Genomic DNA, 18,581 nt, shown 5'->3' with positions numbered 1-18,581 from the left:
AGAGTGTCAGAGAATTTCAGAGAGTGTCACAGAGCGTCAGAGAGTTTCAGAGAGCTTCCTGGAGTGTCAGAGAGTGTCAAAGATTGTCAGACAGTTTCAGAGAGTTTCAGAGACTTTCTGAGAGTTTCAGAGAGTGCCAGAGAGTTTCTGAGAGTTTCTGAGTGTGTCGGAGTGTGTCTGAGAGCTTCAGAGTGTTTCTGAGAGTGTCACAGAGTGTCAGAGAGTTTCAGAGATTTTCAGAGAGTTTCAGAGAAGTTCAGAGAGTGTCAGAGAGTGTCAGAAAGTTTCAGAGAGAGTCAGAGAGTGTCAGGGAGTTACAGAGATATTCAGAGAGTTTCAGAGAGATTCAGAGAGTGTCAGAGAGTGTCAGAGAGTGTCTGAGAGTGTCTGAGAGTGTCACAGAGTTGCAGAGTGTGTCAGAGAGTTTCTGAGAGTTTCATAAAGTGTCAGATAGTGTCAGAGAGTTTCAGAAAGAGTCAGAGAGTGTCAGAGAGTGTCTGAGAGTGTCAGAGAGTGTCAGAGGGTCTGAGAGAGTGTCACAGAGTTTCAGAGAGAGTCAGAGAGTGCCAGAAAGTTTCAGAGAGTGTCGCAGAGTGCCAGTGAGCTTCAGAGATATTCAGAGAGTGTCAGAGAGCTTCAGAGAGTTTCAGAGATTTTCAGAGATCTTCAGAGAGAGTCAGAGAGCGTCAGAGAGTTTCAGAGAGTGTCAGAGAGTGTCAGTGAGAGTCAGAGAGTTTCTGAGAGTGTCAGAGAGTGTCAGAGAGTCTCAGAGAGTTTCAGAAAGTGTCAGAGAGTGTCAGAGAGTTTCAGAAACTTTCTGAGCGTGTCAGAGAGTCCCAGAGAGTTTCTGAGAGTTTCTGAGTGTGTCGGAGTGTGTCTGAGAGTGTCAGAGAGTTTCTGAGAGTGTCAGCGAGTATCAGAGAGTGTCAGAGAGGGTCAGAGAGTGTCGAAGAGTTTCAGAGAGAGTCAGAGAGCGTCAGAGAGTGTCAGAGAATTTCAGAGAGTGTCACAGAGTGTCAGAGAGTGTCAGAGAGTGTCAGAGAGTTTCAGAGAGTTTCTGAGAGTGTCCGAGAGTTTCAGAAAGTTTCAGAGAACTTCAGAGAGTTTCAGAGAGTGTCAGAACATTTCAGATAGTGTCAGAGAGTTTCAGAGAGTGTCACAGAGTGCCAGAGAATTTCAGAGAGATTCAGAGAGTGTCAGAGAGTATCAGAGAGTGTCAGAGAGAGTCAGAGTGTGTCAGAGAGTGTCCGAGAGATTCAGAAAGTGTCAGATAGTGTCAGAGAGTTGCAGAAAGTGTCAGAGAGTGTCAGAGAGTGTCTGAGAGTGTCAGAGAGTGTCAGAGAGTGTCACAGAGTGTCAGAGAGTGCCGAAGAGTTTCAGAGAGATTCAGACATTGTCTGAGAGGGTCAGAGAGTTTCAGAGAGTGTCAGAGAGTGTCAGAGAGTGTCTGAGAGTGTCTGAGAGTGTCAGAGAGTTTCAGATAGTGTCTGAGAGATACAGCGGGTGTCAGAGAGTGTCAGATAGTTTCAGAGAGTGTCAGAGAGTTTCAGAGAGTGTCAGAGATTGTCAGAATGTGTCAGCGAGTATCAGAGAGTGTCAGAAAGAGTCAGAGAGTGTCAGAGAGTGTCGAAGAGTTTCAGAGAGAGTCAGAGAGTGTCGGAGAGTATCAGAGAGGGCCAGAGAGAGTCAGAGAGTTGCAGAGAGTGTCAGAGAGTGTCAGAAAGATTCATAAAGTGTCAGAGAGTGTCAGAGAGTTTCAGAAAGTGTCAGAGATTGTCTGAGACTGTCGGAGAGTGTCTGAGAGATGGAGCGAGTGTCAGAGAGTGTCAGATAGTTTCAGAGAGTGTCAGAGAGTTACAGAGAGTGTCAGAGAGTGTCAGAATGTGTCAGCGAGTATCAGAGAGTGTCAGAGAGAGTCAGAGAGTGTCAGAGAGTGTCGAAGAGTTTCAGAGAGAGTCAGAGAGTGTCGGAGAGTATCAGAGAGGGCCAGAGAGAGTCAGAGAGTGGCAGAGAGTTTCAGAAAGTGTCAGAGAGTGTCAGAGAGTGTCTGAGAGTGTCAGAGAGTGTCAGAGATTGTCACAGAGTGTCAGAGAGTGTTGAAGAGTTTCAGAGAGATTCAGACAGTGTCTGAGAGTGTCAGAGAGTTTCAGAGCGTGTCAGAGACTTTCAGAGAGTGTCTGAGAGATAAAGCGAGTGTCAGAGAGTGTCAGATAGTTTCAGAGAGTGTCAGAGAGTGTCAGAGAGTTTCAGAGAGTGTCTGAGAGTGTCAGAGACTGTCAGAGTGTGTCTGAGAGATACAGCGAGTGTCAGAGAGTGTCAGATAGTTTCAGAGAGTGTCAGTGAGTTTCATAGAGTGTCAGAGAGTGTCAGAATGTGTCAGCGAGTATCAGAGAGTGTCAGAGAGAGTCAGAGAGTGTCAGAGAGTGGCGAAGAGTTTCAGAGAGTGGCAGAGAGTGTCAGAGAGTGTCAGAAAGATTCATAAAGTGTCAGAGAGTGTCAGAGAGTTTCAGTAAGTGTCAGAGAGTGTCAGAGAGTGTCTGAGAGTGTCAGAGAGTGTCAGAGAGTGTCTGAGAGTGTCAGAGAGTGTCAGAGAGTTTCAGAGAGTTTCAGAGATTGCCAGAGAGCTTCAAGGAGTTTCAGAGAGTGTCAGAGAGTGTCAGAGAGTTTCAGAGAGTGTCAGAGACTGTCAGAGACTGTCTGAGAGATACAGCGAGTGTTAGAGAGTGTCAGATAGTTTCAGGGACTGTCAGAGAGTTTCAGAGAGTGTCTGAGAGTGTCAGAGAGTGTCAGAGAGTTTCGGAGAGATTGTGAGTTTGTCAGAGAGTGTCAGAGATTGTCAGCGAATTTCAGAGAGTGTCACAGAGTGTCAGAGAGTGTCAGAGAGTTTCAGAGAGTGTCAGAGAATTTCGGAGAGTGTCAGAGAGTTTGAGAAAGTTTCAGAGAGCTTCAGAGAGTTTCAGAGAGTGTCAGAGAATTTCAGAGAGTGTCACAGAGCGTCAGAGAGTTTCAGAGAGCTTCCTGGAGTGTCAGAGAGTGTCAAAGATTGTCAGACAGTTTCAGAGAGTTTCAGAGAGTGTCAGAGAGTTTCAGAGAGAGTCAGACAGTGTCTGAGAGTGTCAAAGAGTGTCAAAGAGTTTCAGAGAGTGTCAGAGAGTTTCAGAGAGTGTCAGAGAGTTTCAGAGACTTTCTGAGAGTTTCAGAGAGTGCCAGAGAGTTTCTGAGAGTTTCTGAGTGTGTCGGAGTGTGTCTGAGAGCTTCAGAGTGTTTCTGAGAGTGTCACAGAGTGTCACAGAGTTTCAGAGATTTTCAGAGAGTTTCAGAGAAGTTCAGAGAGTGTCAGAGAGTGTCAGAAAGTTTCAGAGAGAGTCAGAGAGTGTCAGAGAGTGTCAGAGAGTGTCTGAGAGTGTCTGAGAGTGTCACAGAGTTGCAGAGTGTGTCAGAGAGTTTCTGAGAGTTTCATAAAGTGTCAGATAGTGTCAGAGAGTTTCAGAAAGAGTCAGAGAGTGTCAGAGAGTGTCTGAGAGTGTCAGAGAGTGTCAGAGGGTCTGAGAGAGTGTCACAGAGTTTCAGAGAGAGTCAGAGAGTGCCAGAAAGTTTCAGAGAGTGTCGCAGAGTGCCAGTGAGCTTCAGAGATATTCAGAGAGTGTCAGAGAGCTTCAGAGAGTTTCAGAGATTTTCAGAGATCTTCAGAGAGAGTCAGAGAGCGTCAGAGAGTTTCAGAGAGTGTCAGAGAGTGTCAGTGAGAGTCAGAGAGTTTCTGAGAGTGTCAGAGAGTGTCAGAGAGTCTCAGAGAGTTTCAGAAAGTGTCAGAGAGTGTCAGAGAGTTTCAGAAACCTTCTGAGCGTGTCAGAGAGTCCCAGAGAGTTTCTGAGAGTTTCTGAGTGTGTCGGAGTGTGTCTGAGAGTGTCAGAGAGTTTCTGAGAGTGTCAGCGAGTATCAGAGAGTGTCAGAGAGAGTCAGAGAGTGTCAGAGAGTGTCAGAGAGGGTCAGAGAGTGTCGAAGAGTTTCAGAGAGAGTCAGAGAGTGTCAGAGAGTGTCAGAGAATTTCAGAGAGTGTCACAGAGTGTCAGAGAGTGTCAGAGAGTGTCAGAGAGTTTCAGAGAGTTTCTGAGAGTGTCCGAGAGTTTCAGAAAGTTTCAGAGAACTTCAGAGAGTTTCAGAGAGTGTCAGAACATTTCAGATAGTGTCAGAGAGTGTCACAGAGTGCCAGAGAATTTCAGAGAGATTCAGAGAGTGTCAGAGAGTATCAGAGAGTGTCAGAGAGAGTCAGAGTGTGTCAGAGAGTGTCCGAGAGATTCAGAAAGTGTCAGATAGTGTCAGAGAGTTGCAGAAAGTGTCAGAGAGTGTCAGAGAGTGTCTGAGAGTGTCAGAGAGTGTCAGAGAGTGTCACAGAGTGTCAGAGAGTGTCGAAGAGTTTCAGAGAGATTCAGACAGTGTCTGAGAGGGTCAGAGAGTTTCAGAGAGTGTCAGAGACTGTCAGAGAGTGTCTGAGAGATACAACGAGTGTCAGAGAGTGTCAGATAGTTTCAGAGAGTGTCAGAGAGTTTCAGAGAGTGTCTGAGAGTGTCTGAGAGTGTCAGAGACTGTCAGAGAGTGTCCGAGAGATACAGCGGGTGTCAGAGAGTGTCAGATAGCTTCAGAGAGTGTCAGAGAGTTTCAGCGAGTATCAGAGAGTGTCAGAGAGAGTCAGAGAGTGTCAGAGAGTGTCGAAGAGTTTCAGAGAGAGTCAGAGAGTGTCGGAGAGTATCAGAGAGGGCCAGAGAGTGTCAGAGAGTGGCAGAGAGTGTCAGAGAGTGTCAGAAAGATTCATAAAGTGTCAGAGAATGTCAGAGAGTTTCTGAAAGTGTCAGAGATTGTCTGAGACTGTCAGAGAGTGTCTGAGAGATGCAGCGAGTGTCAGAGAGTGTCAGATAGTTTCAGAGAGTGTCAGAGAGTTACAGAGAGTGTCAGAGAGTGTCAGAATGTGTCAGCGAGTATCAGAGAGTGTCAGAGAGAGTCAGAGAGTGTCAGAGAGTGGCGAAGAGTTTCAGAGAGTGGCAGAGAGTGTCAGAGAGTGTCAGAAAGATTCATAAAGTGTCAGAGAGTGTCAGAGAGTTTCAGTAAGTGTCAGAGAGTGTCAGAGAGTGTCTGAGAGTGTCAGAGAGTGTCAGAGAGTTTCAGAGAGTTTCAGAGATTGCCAGAGAGCTTCAAGGAGTTTCAGAGAGTGTCAGAGAGTGTCAGAGAGTTTCAGAGAGTGTCATAGACTGTCAGAGACAGTCTGAGAGATACAGCGAGTGTTAGAGAGTGTCAGATAGTTTCAGGGACTGTCAGAGAGTTTCAGAGAGTGTCTGAGAGTGTCAGAGAGTGTCAGAGAGTTTCGGAGAGATTGTGAGTTTGTCAGAGAGTGTCAGAGATTGTCAGCGAATTTCAGAGAGTGTCACAGAGTGTCAGAGAGTGTCAGAGAGTTTCAGAGAGTGTCAGAGATTTTCGGAGAGTGTCAGAGAGTTTGAGAAAGTTTCAGAGATCTTCAGAGAGTTTCAGAGAGTGTCAGAGAATTTCAGAGAGTGTCACAGAGCGTCAGAGAGTTTCAGAGAGCTTCCTGGAGTGTCAGAGAGTGTCAAAGATTGTCAGACAGTTTCAGAGAGTTTCAGAGACTTTCTGAGAGTTTCAGAGAGTGCCAGAGAGTTTCTGAGAGTTTCTGAGTGTGTCGGAGTGTGTCTGAGAGCTTCAGAGTGTTTCTGAGAGTGTCACAGAGTGTCAGAGAGTTTCAGAGATTTTCAGAGAGTTTCAGAGAAGTTCAGAGAGTGTCAGAGAGTGTCAGAAAGTTTCAGAGAGAGTCAGAGAGTGTCAGGGAGTTACAGAGATATTCAGAGAGTTTCAGAGAGATTCAGAGAGTGTCAGAGAGTGTCAGAGAGTGTCTGAGAGTGTCTGAGAGTGTCACAGAGTTGCAGAGTGTGTCAGAGAGTTTCTGAGAGTTTCATAAAGTGTCAGATAGTGTCAGAGAGTTTCAGAAAGAGTCAGAGAGTGTCAGAGAGTGTCTGAGAGTGTCAGAGAGTGTCAGAGGGTCTGAGAGAGTGTCACAGAGTTTCAGAGAGAGTCAGAGAGTGCCAGAAAGTTTCAGAGAGTGTCGCAGAGTGCCAGTGAGCTTCAGAGATATTCAGAGAGTGTCAGAGAGCTTCAGAGAGTTTCAGAGATTTTCAGAGATCTTCAGAGAGAGTCAGAGAGCGTCAGAGAGTTTCAGAGAGTGTCAGAGAGTGTCAGTGAGAGTCAGAGAGTTTCTGAGAGTGTCAGAGAGTGTCAGAGAGTCTCAGAGAGTTTCAGAAAGTGTCAGAGAGTGTCAGAGAGTTTCAGAAACTTTCTGAGCGTGTCAGAGAGTCCCAGAGAGTTTCTGAGAGTTTCTGAGTGTGTCGGAGTGTGTCTGAGAGTGTCAGAGAGTTTCTGAGAGTGTCAGCGAGTATCAGAGAGTGTCAGAGAGGGTCAGAGAGTGTCGAAGAGTTTCAGAGAGAGTCAGAGAGCGTCAGAGAGTGTCAGAGAATTTCAGAGAGTGTCACAGAGTGTCAGAGAGTGTCAGAGAGTGTCAGAGAGTTTCAGAGAGTTTCTGAGAGTGTCCGAGAGTTTCAGAAAGTTTCAGAGAACTTCAGAGAGTTTCAGAGAGTGTCAGAACATTTCAGATAGTGTCAGAGAGTTTCAGAGAGTGTCACAGAGTGCCAGAGAATTTCAGAGAGATTCAGAGAGTGTCAGAGAGTATCAGAGAGTGTCAGAGAGAGTCAGAGTGTGTCAGAGAGTGTCCGAGAGATTCAGAAAGTGTCAGATAGTGTCAGAGAGTTGCAGAAAGTGTCAGAGAGTGTCAGAGAGTGTCTGAGAGTGTCAGAGAGTGTCAGAGAGTGTCACAGAGTGTCAGAGAGTGCCGAAGAGTTTCAGAGAGATTCAGAGAGTGTCAGAGAGTGTCAGAGAATTTCAGAGAGTGTCACAGAGTGTCAGAGAGTGTCAGAGAGTGTCAGAGAGTTTCAGAGAGTTTCTGAGAGTGTCCGAGAGTTTCAGAAAGTTTCAGAGAACTTCAGAGAGTTTCAGAGAGTGTCAGAACATTTCAGATAGTGTCAGAGAGTGTCACAGAGTGCCAGAGAATTTCAGAGAGATTCAGAGAGTGTCAGAGAGTATCAGAGAGTGTCAGAGAGAGTCAGAGTGTGTCAGAGAGTGTCCGAGAGATTCAGAAAGTGTCAGATAGTGTCAGAGAGTTGCAGAAAGTGTCAGAGAGTGTCAGAGAGTGTCTGAGAGTGTCAGAGAGTGTCAGAGAGTGTCACAGAGTGTCAGAGAGTGTCGAAGAGTTTCAGAGAGATTCAGACAGTGTCTGAGAGGGTCAGAGAGTTTCAGAGAGTGTCAGAGACTGTCAGAGAGTGTCTGAGAGATACAACGAGTGTCAGAGAGTGTCAGATAGTTTCAGAGAGTGTCAGAGAGTTTCAGAGAGTGTCTGAGAGTGTCTGAGAGTGTCAGAGACTGTCAGAGAGTGTCCGAGAGATACAGCGGGTGTCAGAGAGTGTCAGATAGCTTCAGAGAGTGTCAGAGAGTTTCAGCGAGTATCAGAGAGTGTCAGAGAGAGTCAGAGAGTGTCAGAGAGTGTCGAAGAGTTTCAGAGAGAGTCAGAGAGTGTCGGAGAGTATCAGAGAGGGCCAGAGAGTGTCAGAGAGTGGCAGAGAGTGTCAGAGAGTGTCAGAAAGATTCATAAAGTGTCAGAGAATGTCAGAGAGTTTCTGAAAGTGTCAGAGATTGTCTGAGACTGTCAGAGAGTGTCTGAGAGATGCAGCGAGTGTCAGAGAGTGTCAGATAGTTTCAGAGAGTGTCAGAGAGTTACAGAGAGTGTCAGAGAGTGTCAGAATGTGTCAGCGAGTATCAGAGAGTGTCAGAGAGAGTCAGAGAGTGTCAGAGAGTGGCGAAGAGTTTCAGAGAGTGGCAGAGAGTGTCAGAGAGTGTCAGAAAGATTCATAAAGTGTCAGAGAGTGTCAGAGAGTTTCAGTAAGTGTCAGAGAGTGTCAGAGAGTGTCTGAGAGTGTCAGAGAGTGTCAGAGAGTTTCAGAGAGTTTCAGAGATTGCCAGAGAGCTTCAAGGAGTTTCAGAGAGTGTCAGAGAGTGTCAGAGAGTTTCAGAGAGTGTCATAGACTGTCAGAGACAGTCTGAGAGATACAGCGAGTGTTAGAGAGTGTCAGATAGTTTCAGGGACTGTCAGAGAGTTTCAGAGAGTGTCTGAGAGTGTCAGAGAGTGTCAGAGAGTTTCGGAGAGATTGTGAGTTTGTCAGAGAGTGTCAGAGATTGTCAGCGAATTTCAGAGAGTGTCACAGAGTGTCAGAGAGTGTCAGAGAGTTTCAGAGAGTGTCAGAGATTTTCGGAGAGTGTCAGAGAGTTTGAGAAAGTTTCAGAGATCTTCAGAGAGTTTCAGAGAGTGTCAGAGAATTTCAGAGAGTGTCACAGAGCGTCAGAGAGTTTCAGAGAGCTTCCTGGAGTGTCAGAGAGTGTCAAAGATTGTCAGACAGTTTCAGAGAGTTTCAGAGACTTTCTGAGAGTTTCAGAGAGTGCCAGAGAGTTTCTGAGAGTTTCTGAGTGTGTCGGAGTGTGTCTGAGAGCTTCAGAGTGTTTCTGAGAGTGTCACAGAGTGTCAGAGAGTTTCAGAGATTTTCAGAGAGTTTCAGAGAAGTTCAGAGAGTGTCAGAGAGTGTCAGAAAGTTTCAGAGAGAGTCAGAGAGTGTCAGGGAGTTACAGAGATATTCAGAGAGTTTCAGAGAGATTCAGAGAGTGTCAGAGAGTGTCAGAGAGTGTCTGAGAGTGTCTGAGAGTGTCACAGAGTTGCAGAGTGTGTCAGAGAGTTTCTGAGAGTTTCATAAAGTGTCAGATAGTGTCAGAGAGTTTCAGAAAGAGTCAGAGAGTGTCAGAGAGTGTCTGAGAGTGTCAGAGAGTGTCAGAGGGTCTGAGAGAGTGTCACAGAGTTTCAGAGAGAGTCAGAGAGTGCCAGAAAGTTTCAGAGAGTGTCGCAGAGTGCCAGTGAGCTTCAGAGATATTCAGAGAGTGTCAGAGAGCTTCAGAGAGTTTCAGAGATTTTCAGAGATCTTCAGAGAGAGTCAGAGAGCGTCAGAGAGTTTCAGAGAGTGTCAGAGAGTGTCAGTGAGAGTCAGAGAGTTTCTGAGAGTGTCAGAGAGTGTCAGAGAGTCTCAGAGAGTTTCAGAAAGTGTCAGAGAGTGTCAGAGAGTTTCAGAAACTTTCTGAGCGTGTCAGAGAGTCCCAGAGAGTTTCTGAGAGTTTCTGAGTGTGTCGGAGTGTGTCTGAGAGTGTCAGAGAGTTTCTGAGAGTGTCAGCGAGTATCAGAGAGTGTCAGAGAGGGTCAGAGAGTGTCGAAGAGTTTCAGAGAGAGTCAGAGAGCGTCAGAGAGTGTCAGAGAATTTCAGAGAGTGTCACAGAGTGTCAGAGAGTGTCAGAGAGTGTCAGAGAGTTTCAGAGAGTTTCTGAGAGTGTCCGAGAGTTTCAGAAAGTTTCAGAGAACTTCAGAGAGTTTCAGAGAGTGTCAGAACATTTCAGATAGTGTCAGAGAGTTTCAGAGAGTGTCACAGAGTGCCAGAGAATTTCAGAGAGATTCAGAGAGTGTCAGAGAGTATCAGAGAGTGTCAGAGAGAGTCAGAGTGTGTCAGAGAGTGTCCGAGAGATTCAGAAAGTGTCAGATAGTGTCAGAGAGTTGCAGAAAGTGTCAGAGAGTGTCAGAGAGTGTCTGAGAGTGTCAGAGAGTGTCAGAGAGTGTCACAGAGTGTCAGAGAGTGCCGAAGAGTTTCAGAGAGATTCAGACATTGTCTGAGAGGGTCAGAGAGTTTCAGAGAGTGTCAGAGAGTGTCAGAGAGTGTCTGAGAGTGTCAGATAGTGTCAGAGAGTGTCACAGAGTGTCAGAGAGTGTTGAAGAGTTTCAGAGAGATTCAGACAGTGTCTGAGAGTGTCAGAGAGTTTCAGAGAGTGTCAGAGACTTTCAGAGAGTGTCTGAGAGATAAAGCGAGTGTCAGAGAGTGTCAGATAGTTTCAGAGAGTGTCAGAGAGTGTCAGAGAGTTTCAGAGAGTGTCTGAGAGTGTCAGAGACTGTCAGAGTGTGTCTGAGAGATACAGCGAGTGTCAGAGAGTGTCAGATAGTTTCAGAGAGTGTCAGTGAGTTTCATAGAGTGTCAGAGAGTGTCAGAATGTGTCAGCGAGTATCAGAGAGTGTCAGAGAGAGTCAGAGAGTGTCAGAGAGTGTCTGAGATTGTCAGAGAGTGTCAGAGAGTGTCAGAGAGTGTCAGAGAGTGTCAGAGAGTTTCAGAGAGTTTCAGAGAGTGCCAGAGAGCTTCAAGGAGTTTCAGAGAGTGTCAGAGAGTGTCAGAGAGTTTCAGAGAGTGTCAGAGACTGTCAGAGACTGTCTGAGAGATACAGCGAGTGTTAGAGAGTGTCAGATAGTTTCAGAGAGTGTCAGAGAGTTTCAGAGAGTGTCTGAGAGTGTCAGAGAGTGTCTGAGAGTTTCGGAGAGATTGTGAGTTTGTCAGAGAGTGTCAGAGATTGTCAGCGAATTTCAGAGAGTGTCACAGAGTGTCAGAGAGTGTCAGAGAGTTTCAGAGAGTGTCAGAGAATTTCGGAGAGTGTCAGAGAGTTTGAGAAAATTTCAGAGAGCTTCAGAGAGTTTCAGAGAGTGTCAGAAAATTTCAGATAGTGTCAGAGAATTTCAGAGAGTGTCACAGAGCGTCAGAGAGTTTCAGAGAGCTTCCTGGAGTGTCAGAGAGTGTCAGAGATTGTCAGACAGTTTCAGAGAGTTTCAGAGAGTGTCAGAGAGTTTCAGAGAGAGTCAGACAGTGTCTGAGAGTGTCAAAGAGTGTCAAAGAGTTTCAGAGAGTGTCAGAGAGTTTCAGAGAGTGTCAGAGAGTTTCAGAGACTTTCTGAGAGTTTCAGAGAGTGCCAGAGAGTTTCTGAGAGTTTCTGAGTGTGTCGGAGTGTGTCTGAGAGCTTCAGAGTGTTTCTGAGAGTGTCACAGAGTGTCAGAGAGTTTCAGAGATTTTCAGAGAGTTTCAGAGATGTTCAGAGAGTGTCAGAGAGTGTCAGAAAGTTTCAGAGAGAGTCAGAGAGTGTCAGGGAGTTACAGAGAAATCCAGAGAGTTTCAGAGAGATTCAGAGAGTGTCAGAGAGTGTCAGAGAGTGTCTGAGAGTGTCACAGAGTTGCAGAGTGTGTCAGAGAGTTTCTGAGAGTTTCATAAAGTGTCAGATAGTGTCAGAGAGTTTCAGAAAGAGTCAGAGAGTGTCAGAGAGTGTCTGAGAGTGTCAGAGAGTGTCAGAGGGTCTGAGAGAGTGTCACAGAGTTTCAGAGAGAGTCAGAGAGTGCCAGAAAGTTTCAGAGAGTGTCGCAGAGTGCCAGTGAGCTTCAGAGATATTCAGAGAGTGTCAGAGAGCTTCAGAGAGTTTCAGAGATTTTCAGAGATCTTCCGAGAGAGTCAGAGAGCTTCAGAGAGTTTCAGAGAGTGTCAGAGAGTGTCAGTGAGAGTCAGAGAGTTTCTGAGAGTGTCAGAGAGTGTCAGAGAGTCTCAGAGAGTTTCAGAAAGTGTCAGAGAGTGTCAGAGAGTTTCAGAAACTTTCTGAGCGTGTCAGAGAGTCCCAGAGAGTTTCCGAGAGTTTCTGAGTGTGTCAGAGTGTGTCTGAGAGTGTCAGAGAGTTTCTGAGAGTGTCAGCGAGTATCAGAGAGTGTCAGAGAGAGTCAGAGAGTGTCAGAGAGTGTCAGAGAGGGTCAGAGAGTGTCGAAGAGTTTCAGAGAGAGTCAGAGAGTGTCAGAGAGTGTCAGAGAGTATCAGAGAGTGCCAGAGAGAGTCACAGAGTGTCAGAGAGTTTCAGAGAGTTTCTGAGAGTTTCTGAGAGTGTCCGAGAGTTTCAGAAAGTTTCAGAGAGCTTCAGAGAGTTTCAGAGAGTGTCAGAAAATTTCAGAGAGTGTCAGAGAATTTCAGAGAGTGTCACAGAGTGTCAGAGCGTGTCAGAGAGTGTCAGAGAGTTTCAGAGAGTTTCTGAGAGTGTCAGAGAGTTTCAGAAAGTTTCAGAGAATTTCAGAGAGTTTCAGAGAATGTGAGAACATTTCACATAGTGTCAGAGAGTTTCAGAGAGTGTCACAGAGTGCCAGAGAATTTCAGAGAGATTCAGAGAGTGTCAGAGAGTATCAGAGAGTGTCAGAGAGAGTCAGAGTGTGTCAGAAAGTGTCCGAGAGATTCAGAAAGTGTCAGATAGTGTCAGAGAGTTGCAGAAAGTGTCAGAGAGTGTCAGAGAGTGTCTGTGAGTGTCAGAGAGTGTCAGAGAGTGTCACAGAGTGTCAGAGAGTGTCGAAGAGTTTCAGAGAGATTCAGACAGTGTCTGAGAGGGTCAGAGAGTTTCATAGAGTGTCAGAGAATGTCAGAGAGTGTCTGAGAGATACAGCGAGTGTCAGAGAGTGTCATATAGTTTCAGAGAGTGTCAGAGAGTTTCAGAGAGTGTCTGAGAGTGTCTGAGAGTGTCAGAGACTGTCAGAGAGTGTCTGAGAGATACAGCGGGTGTCAGAGAGTGTCAGATAGCTTCAGAGAGTGTCAGAGAGTTTCAGAGAGTGTCAGAGATTGTCAGAATGTATCAGCGAGTATCAGAGAGTGTCAGAGAGAGTCAGAGAGTGTCAGAGAGTGTCGAAGAGTTTCAGAGAGAGTCAGAGAGTGTCGGAGAGTATCAGAGAGGGCCAGAGAGAGTCAGAGAGTGGCAGAGAGTGTCAGAGAGTGTCAGAAAGATTCATAAAGTGTCAGAGAATGTCAGAGAGTTTCAGAAAGTGTCAGAGATTGTCTGAGACTGTCAGAGAGTGTCTGAGAGATGCAGCGAGTGTCAGAGAGTGTCAGATAGTTTCAGAGAGTGTCAGAGAGTTACAGAGAGTGTCAGAGAGTGTCAGAATGTGTCAGCGAGTATCAGAGAGTGTCAGAGAGAGTCAGAGAGTGTCAGAGAGTGTCGAAGAGTTTCAGAGAGAGTCAGAGAGAGTCGGAGAGTATCAGAGAGGTCCAGAGAGAGTCAGAGAGTGGCAGAGAGTTTCAGAAAGTGTCAGAGAGTGTCAGAGAGTGTCTGAGAGTGTCAGAGAGTGTCAGAGAGTGTCACAGAGTGTCAGAGAGTGTTGAAGAGTTTCAGAGAGATTCAGACAGTGTCTGAGAGTGTCAGAGAGTTTCAGAGAGTGTCAGAGACTTTCAGAGAGTGTCTGAGAGATAAAGCGAGTGTCAGAGAGTGTCAGATAGTTTCAGAGAGTGTCAGAGAGTGTCAGAGAGTTTCAGAGAGTGTCTGAGAGTGTCAGAGACTGTCAGAGTGTGTCTGAAAGATACAGCGAGTGTCAGAGAGTGTGAGATAGTTTCAGAGAGTGTCAGTGAGTTTCAGAGAGTGTCAGAGAGTGTCAGAATGTGTCAGCGAGTATCAGAGAGTGTCAGAGAGAGTCAGAGAGTGTCAGAGAGTGGCGAAGAGTTTCAGAGAGTGGCAGAGAGTGTCAGAGAGTGTCAGAAAGATTCATAAAGTGTCAGAGAGTGTCAGAGAGTTTCAGTAAGTGTCAGAGAGTGTCAGAGAGTGTCTGAGATTGTCAGAGAGTGTCAGAGAGTGTCAGAGAGTGTCAGAGAGTGTCAGAGAGTTTCAGAGAGTTTCAGAGAGTGCCAGAGAGCTTCAAGGAGTTTCAGAGAGTGTCAGAGAGTGTCAGAGAGTTTCAGAGAGTGTCAGAGACTGTCAGAGACTGTCTGAGAGATACAGCGAGTGTTAGAGAGTTTCAGATAGTTTCAGAGAGTGTCAGAGAGTTTCAGAGAGTGTCTGAGAGTGTCAGAGAGTGTCAGAGAGTTTCGGAGAGATTGTGAGTTTGTCAGAGAGTGTCAGAGATTGTCAGCGAATTTCAGAGAGTGTCACAGAGTGTCAGAGAGTGTCAGAGAGTTTCAGAGAGTGTCAGAGAATTTCGGAGAGTGTCAGAGAGTTTGAGAAAATTTCAGAGAGCTTCAGAGAGTTTCAGAGAGTGTCAGAAAATTTCAGATAGTGTCAGAGAATTTCAGAGAGTGTCACAGAGCGTCAGAGAGTTTCAGAGAGCTTCCTGGAGTGTCAGAGAGTGTCAGAGATTGTCAGACAGTTTCAGAGAGTTTCAGAGAGTGTCAGAGAGTTTCAGAGAGAGTCAGACAGTGTCTGAGAGTGTCAAAGAGTGTCAAAGAGTTTCAGAGAGTGTCAGAGAGTTTCAGAGAGTGTCAGAGAGTTTCAGAGACTTACTGAGAGTTTCAGAGAGTGCCAGAGAGTTTCTGAGAGTTTCTGAGTGTGTCGGAGTGTGTCTGAGAGTTTCAGAGTGTTTCTGAGAGTGTCACAGAGTGTCAGAGAGTTTCAGAGATTTTCAGAGAGTTTCAGAGATGTTCAGAGAGTGTCAGAGAGTGTCAGAAAGTTTCAGAGAGAGTCAGAGAGTGTCAGGGAGTTACAGAGAAATCCAGAGAGTTTCAGAGAGATTCAGAGAGTGTCAGAGAGTGTCAGAGAGTGTCTGAGAGTGTCACAGAGTTGCAGAGTGTGTCAGAGAGTTTCTGAGAGTTTCATAAAGTGTCAGATAGTGTCAGAGAGTTTCAGAAAGAGTCAGAGAGTGTCAGAGAGTGTCTGAGAGTGTCAGAGAGTGTCACAGGGTCTGAGAGAGTGTCACAGAGTTTCAGAGAGAGTCAGAGAGTGCCAGAAAGATTCAGAGAGTGTCACAGAGTGTCAGAGAGCTTCAGAGAGTTTCAGAGATTTTCAGAGATCTTCCGAGAGAGTCAGAGAGCTTCAGAGAGTTTCAGAGAGTGTCAGAGAGTGTCAGTGAGAGTCAGAGAGTTTCTGAGAGTGTCAGAGAGTGTCAGAGAGTCTCAGAGAGTTTCAGAAAGTGTCAGAGAGTGTCAGAGAGTTTCAGAAACTTTCTGAGCGTGTCAGAGAGTCCCAGAGAGTTTCCGAGAGTTTCTGAGTGTGTCAGAGTGTGTCTGAGAGTGTCAGAGAGTTTCTGAGAGTGTCAGCGAGTATCAGAGAGTGTCAGAGAGAGTCAGAGAGTGTCAGAGAGTGTCAGAGAGGGTCAGAGAGTGTCGAAGAGTTTCAGAGAGAGTCAGAGAGTGTCAGAGAGTGTCAGAGAGTATCAGAGAGTGCCAGAGAGAGTCACAGAGTGTCATAGAGTTTCAGAGAGTTTCTGAGAGTTTCTGAGAGTGTCCGAGAGTTTCAGAAAGTTTCAGAGAGCTTCAGAGAGTTTCAGAGAGTGTCAGAAAATTTCAGAGAGTGTCAGAGAATTTCAGAGAGTGTCACAGAGTGTCAGAGAGTGTCAGAGAGTGTCAGAGAGTTTCAGAGAGTTTCTGAGAGTGTCAGAGAGTTTCAGAAAGTTTCAGAGAATTTCAGAGAGTTTCAGAGAGTGTGAGAACATTTCACATAGTGTCAGAGAGTTTCAGAGAGTGTCACAGAGTGCCAGAGAATTTCAGAGAGATTCAGAGAGTGTCAGAGAGTATCAGAGAGTGTCAGAGAGAGTCAGAGTGTGTCAGAGAGTGTCCGAGAGATTCAGAAAGTGTCAGATAGTGTCAGAGAGTTGCAGAAAGTGTCAGAGAGTGTCAGAGAGTGTCTGTGAGTGTCAGAGAGTGTCAGAGAGTGTCACAGAGTGTCAGAGAGTGTCTAAGAGTTTCAGAGAGATTCAGACAGTGTCTGAGAGGGTCAGAGAGTTTCAGAGAGTGTCAGAGACTGTCAGAGAGTGTCTGAGAGATACAGCGAGTGTCAGAGAGTATCATATAGTTTCAGAGAGTGTCAGAGAGTTTCAGAGAGTGTCTGAGAGTGTCTGAGAGTGTCTGAGAGTGTCAGAGACTGTCAGCGAGTGTCTGAGAGATACAGCGGGTGTCAGAAAGTGTCAGATAGCTTCAGAGAGTGTCAGAGAGTTTCAGAGAGTGTCAGAGATTGTCAGAATGTATCAGCGAGTATCAGAGAGTGTCAGAGAGAGTCAGAGAGTGTCAGAGAGTGTCGAAGAGTTTCAGAGAGAGTCAGAGAGTGTCGGAGAGTATCAGAGAGGGCCAGAGAGAGTCAGAGAGTGGCAGAGAGTGTCAGAGAGTGTCAGAAAGATTCATAAAGTGTCAGAGAATGTCAGAGAGTTTCAGAAAGTGTCAGAGATTGTCTGAGACTGTCAGAGAGTGTCTGAGAGATGCAGCGAGTGTCAGAGAGTGTCAGATAGTTTCAGAGAGTGTCAGAGAGTTACAGAGAGTGTCAGAGAGTGTCAGAATGTGTCAGCGAGTATCAGAGAGTGTCAGAGAGAGTCAGAGAGTGTCAGAGAGTGTCGAAGAGTTTCAGAGAGAGTCAGAGAGAGTCAGAGAGTTTCTGAGAGTGTCAGAGAGTGTCAGAGAGTTTCAGAAACTTTCTGAGCGTGTCAGAGAGTCCCAGAGAGTTTCTGAGAGTTTCTGAGTGTGTCGGAGTGTGTCTGAGAGTGTCAGAGAGTTTCTGAGAGTGTCAGCGAGTATCAGAGAGTGTCAGAGAGAGTCAGAGAGTGTCAGAGAGTGTCAGAGAGGGTCAGAGAGTGTCGAAGAGTTTCAGAGAGAGTCAGAGAGTGTCTGAGAGTGTCGGAGAGTATCAGAGAGTGCCAGAGAGAGTCAGAGTCAGAGAGTGTCAGAAAGATTCAGAAAGTGTCAGTGAGTGTCAGAGAGTTTCAGAAAGTGTCAGAGAGTGTCACAGAGTGTCAGAGAGTTTCAGAGAGTTTCTGAGAGTTTCTGAGAGTGTCCGAGAGTTTCAGAAAGTTTCAGAGAGCTTCAGAGAGTTTCAGAGAGTGTCAGAAAATTTCAGATAGTGTCAGAGAGTTTCAGAGATTGTGAATAACTTGAAGATAGACAAGTCTCCCGGGCCTGACGGGGTATATCCAAGGATGTTATGGGAAGCAAGGGATGAAATTGCAGAGCCGCTGGCAATGATCTTTTCATCTTCTCTGCTGACGGGGGTGGTACCAGGTGATTGGAGGGTGGCAAATGTTGTGCCCCTGTTCAAGAAAGGGAATAGGAACAACCCTGGGAATTACAGGCCAGTTAGTCTTACTTCGGGGGTAGGCAAGTTGATGGAAAAGGTGCTGAGGGATAGGATTTCTGAGCATCTGGAAAGACACTGCTTGATTCGGGACAGTCAGCACGGTTTTGTGAGGGGTAGGTCTTGCCTCACAAGCCTGATTGAATTCTTTGAGCAGGTGACCAAGCAAGTGGATGAGGGTAAACCAGTGGATGTGGTGTACATGGATTTTAGTAAGGCATTTGATAAGGTCCCCCATGGTAGACTTATGGAGAAAGTCAGGAGGCATGGGATAGTGGGGAATGTGGCCAGTTGGATTAAGAATTGGCTAACTGATAGAAGGCAGAGAGTGGTCTTAGATGGTAAATACTCAGCCTGGAGCCCAGTTACCAGTGGCGTGCCGCAGGGATCAGTTCTGGGTCCTCTCCTGTTTGTGATTTTTATTAACGACTTGGATGAGGAAGTCGAAGGGTGGGTCAGTAAATTTGCAGATGATACAAAGGTTGGTGGAGTTGTGGATACCGAGGAGGGCTATTGTCGTCTGCAAAGGGACTTGGATAGGTTGCAGTGCTGGGCTGAAAAGTGGCAGATGGAGTTTAACCCTGAAAAGTGTGAGGTCGTCCATTTTGGAAGGACAAACATGAATGCAAAATACTGGGTTAACGGTAGGGTTCTTGGGCATGTGGAGGAGCAGAGAGACCTTGGGGTCTATGTGCATAGATCATTGAAAGTTGCAACTCAAGTGGATAGGGCTGTGAAGAAGGCATATGGGGTGTTAGCGTTCATTAGCAGAGGGATTGAATTTAAGAGCCGTGAGGTGATGATGCAGCTGTACAGGACCTTGGTAAGGCCTCATTTGGAGTACTGTGTGCAGTTCTGGTCGCCTCATTTTAGGAAGGATGTGGAAGCCTTGGAGAGGGTGCAGAGGAGATTTACCAGGATGTTGCCTGGAATGGAGAATAAGTCTTACGAGGAAAGGCTGAACATTCTAGGCCTCTTCTCATTAGAAAGGAGAAGGATGAGGGGTGACATGATAGAGGTTTATAAGATGATCAGGGGAATAGATAGGGTAGACAGTCAGAAACTTTTTCCCCGGGTGGAGCAAAGCGTTACAAGGGGTCATAAATTTAAGGTGAAGGGTGGGAGATATAAGGGGGATGTCAGGGGAAGGTTCTTTACCCAGAGAGTGGTCGAGGCATGGAATGCCTTGCCCGGGGAAGTTGTTGAGTCAGAAACTTTAGGGACTTTCAAAAGGCTTTTGGATAGGTATATGGATAAAGGAGAATGATGGGGTATAGATTAAATTGTCCTTGACAGAGGACAAAGGATCGGCACAACATTGTGGGCCGAAGGGCCTGTTCTGTGCTGTATGTTCTATGTTCTATGTTCTATGTTCTATGTCACAGAGAGCCAGAGAGTTTCAGAGAGATTCAAAGAGTGTCAGAGAGTGTCCGAGAGATTCAAAAAGTGTCAGATAGTGTCAGAGAGTTTCAGAAAGTGTCAGAGAGTGTCGGAGAGTGTCTGAGAGTGTCAGAGAGTGTCAGAGAGTGTCACAGAGTGTCAGTAAGTTTCACAGAGCTTCAGCGAGTGTC

The sequence above is a fragment of the Heterodontus francisci genome, chromosome 22 (assembly GCF_036365525.1).
Source record: "Heterodontus francisci isolate sHetFra1 chromosome 22, sHetFra1.hap1, whole genome shotgun sequence".
Taxonomy (NCBI): Eukaryota; Metazoa; Chordata; class Chondrichthyes; order Heterodontiformes; family Heterodontidae; genus Heterodontus; species Heterodontus francisci.
Note: the sequence above shows the minus strand (reverse complement) of the source record.